General features: G+C 34.5%; 1 long non-coding RNA gene across 1 annotated transcript; it reads left to right on the top strand.

The window, feature by feature from the left end:
- The first annotated feature begins 4,976 nt into the window (after window positions 1-4,976).
- LOC141486764 (uncharacterized) lies at window positions 4,977-6,535 on the top strand. Its single transcript, XR_012468024.1, has 3 exons — window positions 4,977-5,759; window positions 5,819-5,870; window positions 6,083-6,535. It is a non-coding gene; the product is annotated as an uncharacterized lncRNA (long non-coding RNA).
- The last annotated feature ends 1,657 nt before the right edge of the window (window positions 6,536-8,192 follow it).

Raw genomic sequence — 8,192 nt, 5'->3', positions numbered from 1 at the left:
ATAACTGAATTGCCCACCATATGCTTGGCTTGATCCAAAGCCTGTGCTATCGCAAATATTTCTCCAGAATATACGCTGCATGTGGAAGGTAGTTTGTAGCATTGACTAAGTTCTTTATTGACTGTGGCAGCTCCTACGCCGTCTATTGTTTTCGATGCATCTGTGTAAATGTGATTGAACTTAGCGTACTTGAGGGTGATATTTCTAAATTCCGCTTGGATGACCTTACTTGCTGTTTTACTTTTTGGAAGACTCAATAATTCAGTGTTGCAGTGAGGAATTTTAATAGTCCATGGAGGTGGATAGATTGGTCGTATGGGATAAGTTGAGTCAGACATGAAGGAAACGGACATTCTGTGGATTCTAGTGTGGAAAGGAGTAGGTAAATGCATCTTTTGCTCATATATGGGGTAGATATGATTAGGAAACGTTCGCCTATGAGTCGGGTTCTCAGGGCCCCCGCAAGGGGGCCACACTGGCGCCTGTGCACACTGGCGCCTGTGTGCAAACAAGGATTTTGACGCCCCTTAAGGCATTTTGGATCATGTTTTTTTTATTTATTTTTTTGAAGGTAGGTAGGTAGGTGCTTGCAATAAAGCAAAAAACTGAACTTTAGAAGTCATATTTATTTGTGGACTAAAATATCAAAATGAAACAAACAGAATAAAATCATAACAAAATAAATTAAAATAAATTCTTGTTCACACACATTTTAAAGCATTTACTTTACTAATAGGGTACAGACACGTTGTTTGTAAATCCTAAAAATAACCCAATGATGATTTTTAACTTTGAAAAAGATCGCTCGCCAGACGCTACACATAAAGGCAGTGTCAGAAGAATTCTTAATGAAATGCTTAAGTTTGGAAGGGTGGAGATTGAGTTCTTTTCAAATATATATTGTAAAATACTTAAGAGGTCAGTATCATCAGGTAATGAAAACAAATTTAACGTACTTAAGTAAAAAGCAATTTGTTCGAGCCCATTCACTTAAACCCTTTCAAAAATAAAGGCAGAAAAAGTATTAAACTAATTTGATGTTATAGCCCTTAAGAAAACCTACAAAACGGTTTTTTAAAAAGATCGAAAGCATAAAAACTAAGCGAATCATTAATAAAAACCCAATTATTTTTTTAAACTCTTACAGGGTCTTTGACTTTTTGACTATATTTATATGTGCTTCCTAGAGCCTTTATTATGTCAGATAGAAAATAAATGTTTTATGCTTATATTTGTTTGCTATTTGGACTATTGAAAATAAATTATATTTCTTCTAATTGTTTCCATGGCTTTCTCTGCAATTTATTGCTAATATTTAGCTAATATAACTTAAAAATTTAAAAACAGCTCACCCAAATGCCCAAATGATATCAACATATATATTTTTCAAATCAGAGAAAAAAGGGCTTTTATTTTAGCGCATAATATACAGGGTGTTTTATTAATGTGGATGCTGCCTATATTTTTTCATTTTCGATGCGATTTTGTTTTTATCTTATAACTTCAAAAGATAATATAGGAAAAAAAACCTGCAACTGCTGCTCAAAACATTTTTTTCTATTTGACATAATAAAGGCTCTAGGAAGCACGTAAATGTAGTCAAAGACCCTGTATATGACATTTCAATCAATAAAAAGATATTTGGGTAAACAAAAAATAATGATAACCAGTATCCTATAAAGGGTTAATGTTGATAGTATAAATTAGAGTAGGGACCATTTACCAATTTATAAAAAATCAAACCGTTGAAATTGGAGTCAGCAGGTATTCAGCATTTGGCTTTTTGGAAAAAAAGTAGTAAACAAAATATTATACAACACAACACTTGACAAAATAAAAATAACTTTGAATGTAATAATTAATAGGATTACTTATTTTTATGCACTTGTTGCACGGTCCAGTGAACTAACCGGTTCAAAAACGCCTCTGGCGATGCATCATCTCTTTTATAGCGCTCCGGGCATTGTTCATGTCTAAATAGGAAAAATCACCGCCTGACATGTTCTCGCAACATAGGAATTGGCAGTAACTGGATGATATACTAATAAAATTTCGTGTGTATTTATACCTAATCCTATTTAATTTCTCAACTTTTATTTTAAAATTAATTTATGTTTTTTGTTTTTTTTTTTGAAAATTATTGCAATTTTTGACCCTAGACTTTGGCGCCCCTAAATGATGGCGCCCGTGTGCATTGCACACTTTTTACATATGGTAGCGGGGGCCCTGCGGGTTCTTTGGGTTTGCTGATATTCTGGCAGCATATTTGAGGCTTAGATAGTTTCGTCGTAGTACTAGAGGGGGTTCATTTGCTTCTACATATAAGCTCTCCACTGGACTGGTACATAGTTCTCCTAAGGATATTCTGATGGCTGTATTGTGTATTGCGTCCAATGGATTCAGCACCGATTTCTTTGCACTAGCATATGCAACGGCACCATAGTCAATTTTGGATCTGACCATTGCCCGGTATAACCGCATAAGCGATATGCAGTCTGCTCCCCAAGAATGACTTACTATGGTTCTCATGAGATTTATTCCATTTTGGGATGACTGCTTCAGTTTATTCACATGTGTTTTCCACTGTAATTTTTCGTCAAATATAAGTCCCAGAAATTTGTGTTCTTTGACAAATTCAAGTTGCTGGCCCTCAAGCATAATGGAGGGAAATATATCATTATATTTTCTGGAGAAATAGTTTTTGTTGGTGAAAATTGTAAACCGGTTTTCTGCGACCATCTTTCTAAACCATGTATTGCATCCTGTAAGAGTCTAGCTGCAGAGTGGATATTTCTGCTGCTTGTATATAGAACAAGATCATCAGCATACAGATTGGCTTTAGTTGGTGATTGAATTTCCTTAAGTATATCATTTATGGAAACGAGAAACAGTGTTGAACTCAAAGATGAACCTTGTGGTAATCCATTTTGTTGTATTTTGGTATTCGATAATACTTCATTAGTTCTCACTCTAAGCAGTCTCTTCGAAAGGAAATTATTAATGAATACTAGAAGGTTACCTTGAACGCCTCATTAGTGCAGTTGTTTTATTATTGATGATGATGATCAATAGTTCGTTAGAACTAAGCGGTTATTGTCAGGGATCAGATTGCTGTGTGTAATGTTTATTGCAGAACATTTGGTTGTCTTCAAGGTTCCTTTTGGGACTCCGCCACCGGACAGCAGTTTGGAAAATCCTGCAAAGGAAGAGCAGGTCCCAACTAAAGTTGCTCAGGCTCAGGTAACCTGTGGAAACCAAACGGTGTCAACGAAGCAGAGGTATATCGAGCTTAAATTTGAGAGGGTCAAGACATCATTAGTTACGTCCTTCGGGCGAACGACTCAACATAACTATTGGGAGCATCTACTGTGCATCGATACCTTTCCATCTTATCTTGTGAACGGCCGTCATCCTAGGGTGCGATTCAACTGTTAGGGTCCTTGTTCCTTAACAACTAGATAAGTTCACCCTGTAGGCCTTGGAAAATAGTTTCGCGACCCAAGGGTGAACTTAAAATATTAGATTCTTCCCTCTGACTATTTCCTCCCTCGTCAGAGTCATATGAGGGAAAAACTTGAAATCGAAATGCAGACTAGGGCAAAACATGCGCGAGCGTAACTTGCAAGAAATACACTGATGCCAAATTGCGAGACCAAAAGCTTCGGTCAATCGAATTTTCCGTCAGACACGCTTAGCCGCCTGAGTGTGAAACCGACAAATACACGGAACAGTATTCCGAAAACTCCGTTAGAATCAAACAGTTTGAGGCTAGATTCTACTCAGCGTAGCTATCTTGTGTACGAGGACATCAGAACCTCTCCCTTGGTCGCAGAGCGACAAACCGTAGGCATTGGTGGTTTTTCACCAAGTCGAGTAGCTAGAGAACTCGACATGCCACAAAGGACAGAGTCCTCAAGTCGCGAAAACACACCGCGAAATAGTTTAATTGGTTTGAACCGTTTTAGGGCTCTAAACACTCCGAATACCATGAGAAACTTTCGCGAGGGAACGTCAGACGTTACTACGGAAACTTATCCAAATACGAGCGCGATCTCCTATGCTGATATTGGTTCCGAAACTGACAAATTTGCGTTTTGAATCGTATGCGGAGCAAAACGTAGCAATCGAAGATTTTTACCGACGGCGACAACCGGAAGGATGTTTGCCTCTAGATTTGAGAATTCTCCACAATCACAATGTTTTGAGAACACAGGAGGTGTTACCTACTTATGTAGTAGACTCACCAAGGATTAATATTCACAGGGTGTACAGCCATCCTGTGATATTAATAAATAGTGAAATGACACGGCCATTATCAAACCCGACTAAGAGTCGATGCAGCATTAGTAGATTAGGACACCCAGCGCGGAACGCTGAAATCCTAATCAACCATGCTAGTGTTTTACAATGATGCAGATGCTTTTCAGTTCTTTATTCAGGTAAATTATTTGAAGATCTGTGGAAATATGTTATTCCATTAATTAGCTATCGTTCACCCATGAACGACAACCCTCAAAAGTAGAGACTTGTGCGAGATGAGGATTATTGAGGTCTTACATTTCAACATGCGATTCTTACGAAGTGTTGGACGATAGGCAGTGAGAATCGACCGTCCAGACATAGGGCTCGAACCACCGTTCCACCTAACGATCGATTGAATGAGTAAAACGAACTACTCACGCTAACTGGCTATTGTCTCACCAAGTAACACTATGTGACCCATTCGAAAATACCCACACCAACCTCAATGTACTATAAGTCACATAACAATTGGATACAGTTCACGTGACTCTTATTGTATGTTAACATAATCATATTTATTCTACACTGAAAAAAATTGGATTAAAATTTACAGATTTTATGACGTAATATTCCGTATTATTGTATGTATTTCATTATCAAGCATATAAAATTATGTGTTCTTACAAAATTACCCAAAATTTCCAGTTTTTTTTCTGATTTTCACAGAAAAAAAGGAAGAATACTATTGAATTTCAATTACATTATGTAAGTTTTCTTTTCACATTGTATATATTCGTAATATCTGTATTATTCGACGATTTTTTATGTAAATTTACATGTCTAAACTGGAAACGACAGGTGTGTGAGTGCGCGCCTCCCGACAATAGCTTACGCCTCCATTAAACAACTGACGAAGCGTCGCGGACATCGCATTGAGTGTTTTGTTTTGTTTATTGTGGTATTACAACGTGGTATAACTGTAAGTATCATAGTTTTATTTACATAATTTATATAATTGCGATGTTTACTTGTATTATTTGCAATTTCCATTGTCATGATGCTAGAAGTTACGATAAACATCTTTTTATTCATAGAAATATGCCAAAGAAAATATTTGTCTGCATTAGAAAAGGTTGTGGTGCACAAATAGCAACGTACAATAAATATAAATTTCATGTATACAGAAATCATCATAAAACAGATGCTGTACGAGATATTCAGCACAAAATTTTAATGAAATGCAGGCTGAAAAATTGGCATTTTACGAAAGAGTATGATAAACCTAATTTCAATCATTTTTTGAGTCATATAAGAAATAAAGAAAATGTGTTCTGCCCTTTTTCTGATTTGTGTACAGTTTCGTATGACAATATCAATAGCTTGAGAAGTCACTATTTCAGGAAACATCGGGAACATCAATTTTTACAGACAAATAACGAATTCATAATTGATGACATGGATATGTCTGACGTGCCAGCATCAGAATACCAAAATATGATAAATATATGGAAATAGATGTAAGTTAACATTTCACAATAAATTTTTCTTGTAATCCAATATGTCGATTTGTTCACAGAATATTCCAAACTCCGAAGATCTGCAGCTTGAACCTCTTATTATGAAAATTGGTGAGTTATATCATAATAATTATCATCTAGAATCTTAAAATCGACATCGAATTTGACAGTTTTTGATAAAAACATGATGATTTGTATTCTTGTTAATTTATTCAGATAGGGCACATGAATACCTTGAATAATAACTCCACCTAAAAGTTGAACATTTGATTTTCTAAATATATTTCACAAACTTAGTATCAGCAATGTCCTCATTGTTTCAGGGACTGAAGAAAACAACTTTTTTGTATATTACGAAAAAGGAGCAATAAATCAAAAAAGATTCAGCACTTTCAATGAGGCATTCCAAATAGCCTTTTCTCTTTATTTCAATTTGAATTTGAAGTACCCTAGTAATATTTCCTTAACCATGGAATTCGTGCAAAGATATTTTTTAAAAATACATCCAGACTCAGGAACAAAATCCAGATCAGTTGGCTTGAAGAGAATAATAAACCTAATGAATAAAATGAAAAAAATGTAAAATATTCAACAAACATATTATTTAAGTAATGTTCTTTTTACTTACTTTTTGATGTCCTGTTCACTCAAAGTATTTTCACAATTATTGTAAAATACAAATTTTTATTTCATTTTTTGTCAAAGTGACCGTCATGAATGAAAACATTGTTGAGTTTTGTTATATCACTAAATTTATTATTAAACTATATACAGCATGATGATTTTCAATTACCTCAACCTCAGAGTAGTTTATTATTAAATATATAGTTAACAATGCATGGAAACATCATAGTAGTACCAATGTGCAAGTGTTGTCTAGTGAAACATACAAGAGAAGAAAAATAAGGTAAAAGTAAAGGCCGCTTAGGCTTCAATGTTCAATTCAGAAGAGAGAAGTAATATTACACATAAAACTGAAATTTACTTATGAAATTTAAACATTTACAATGTAGTTTCACATATTTTCATCCTCCAATATGAAATTTCATTAGTAAATTTACGTTTGTTGTGTAAATCCACACAGTAAAATTCATACATCATTGAAATTTCATTAGTAAATTTAAGTTTGTTGTGTAATTCCACACAGTCAAATTCATACATCATTGAAATTTCATTACGATAATTACATACAACCTTACGTAGTCTTAATGTTCGTATTACGAATTTAATGCGTATATATACATAAATTATTATGTAATGAATTTTACATCAAATGTGTATTATTCCAATTCGAGGACAAAAATACATAATATAACGTTGGCAACTAATTGCCAACGTTTTTTTATGTGTTTTTACATTTTTCTTTTTACAGTGTATCTGCATACTATTTTTACATACCTACTTTGTGAATATCAAATGTATCAGTATCATTATATATCATTTTTGCTTCGTAGCTTATGAAAATCGACAAAACAGAAAGCTTCATAGAATGTTGTCAGTGATTTTGTCCTTTTGAATTTCTGTCTTGTTCGGTTTGATAGATGTAACAAAACTTTGTCTTGCTTACGCGACTACCTACCTATTGATTAGTTTTTATGGAAAATACCAGAAACTGACCAAAGAAAACATCACATGAAATGAATAAGGCCTAATTGCATTCATTGTCCCAGGGGCGTGAGGATTTTTTCACGCCGCTTATACCTAGTCCTTTAAAAATAATTGTCTGTGACACCTCGGCTCCATTCATGAACACAATACATTCAGGACTCAATGGATGTAAAATTATTGTAAGTTCAACATTTTGAAAAGAACAAATGAACCGTGTTTCGCAGCTTCAATACGAATTCTAAGGGTATAACTGAATATCTTATTTATATTTCAGGGAGAGGTTTTCACTAAATGTTTCATCAAAAGAACTTCAGAAGTTATTCGAAACTTACAAGTTCGAAAATAGAAACTGCATTTGAAGCATAACTTGAACCTAAAAAGTTGAAATTATTGAATTTGAAAAAAAACAATGAAGTGTCCTGATGTTCTTTTATGAAATTTCATTCAATGTGGCTCTTGTGATTTTCTCATCAGACCACAGAGTTTCCTATTGAAGTGAATGCATCGTAATTGAACAAGTAAAAGCAATTGATCCATATAAGGAAATAAACCTACACTATAGGCTCTGAACATTCCCTACAACAAATGAGTAAATAGTCGTTGTGCCGAGAAGATGCCTACCTTATTGCGATAAGCCGGTATGCTCTTGAGATTCGAGAGTAAGAGATGGCATCATTTCGCTAAGTATTCCAATATTCAGAACAACCATCTCAACAGAGTGGTGTTGATGGAATCTGCGGAGTTCAAAGAAACAAATTCGATATGTCATCTGATTTTTTTTCTTTATTCTGACTGTATTCTGACTGTGACACTTGGAGTTGAGAA

The sequence above is a fragment of the Leptinotarsa decemlineata genome, unplaced genomic scaffold, assembly GCF_025532065.1.
Source record: "Leptinotarsa decemlineata unplaced genomic scaffold, Ldec_3_MD MMD2_tig00026369_RagTag_RagTag, whole genome shotgun sequence".
In the NCBI taxonomy this organism is placed as follows: Eukaryota; Metazoa; Arthropoda; class Insecta; order Coleoptera; family Chrysomelidae; genus Leptinotarsa; species Leptinotarsa decemlineata.
Note: the sequence above shows the minus strand (reverse complement) of the source record. Positions and strands in the feature narration are given on the sequence as shown.